Source organism: Halyomorpha halys, unplaced genomic scaffold, assembly GCF_000696795.3.
Source record: "Halyomorpha halys isolate HHAL.00 unplaced genomic scaffold, Hhal_1.1 Scaffold476.1, whole genome shotgun sequence".
NCBI lineage: Eukaryota > Metazoa > Arthropoda > Insecta > Hemiptera > Pentatomidae > Halyomorpha > Halyomorpha halys.
The window spans coordinates 710,658-711,659 of NW_027115949.1; positions in this window are offsets into that span (position 1 = coordinate 710,658).

Here is a 1,002-nt window from a genome sequence, read left to right on the forward strand (position 1 = left end):
ATGTTACTATTCTTCCTGGGAATGGAAGAATATATACAGAGCCAATAAGTCGAAAAGAGGAATCAGTATACAAATGTGGAACTACTACTCAGCTTAAAATTGACAACTAGTGGATATTTCATGTCACGCTGCAATACACTTGGATTAAACTTGAATATATCAACAACACTTAAGGACAACGATTAAACAATAGATTTAGTATTTCAATTTTTAAATTTACTATCTTGAATATAACATCGAAAAGACTAAAAAATCATAATAAAATAAACATAAACATGCATAAAAGAGAAATACATGCTATACACGAAAACGTACGAAACGAACAGCTAGTTAGTCAGATCATGATTTGCTGCACCAATATGGAATATTTGCTACTTTTCATTGATCCTAATTAATTTTATTTATAATATAACTTTTATTTATTTTTTATTATCTATGGATTTTATATTCGTTCATTATTTTGTTCATGTACTAAAAATGAATAACTGTATTTTGTATACTTTAAAGTATATAAGATATTTTATTTCTAGTAAAAGTTGTAATTTTTTTTTATTATTCCCCATCTTATGCTGATCTGATGAAAAAACACACAAGAATGTCAGTTTATTTATATTCAAATTGATTATTTCAGGATCAAGTCCATCTGCTGAAGAACTCGGATTCACTCAAAAAAATTAGGACATATGACCTTGAAAAAGCCGCAGTTCTAATAATACCATTTCTTATTTTTATTCATTGAAACCACCAATTATTGTCTAGACCTCTGGTTACTAGGAAAGTTTGTAATTGGTACACACAGCATTGACGTAACAAGGTGAATTTTTAGCACCTGATATAACAAGATTTTGGATGTTCTGAAATACATCTTCTCTTTTCCAACATCGTATCGACATGAAATTGCTTCTATAGTATACAGAGCCAATAAGTCGAAAAGAGGAATCAGTATACAAATGTGGAACTACTACTCAGCTTAAAATTGACAACTAGTGGATATTTCATGTC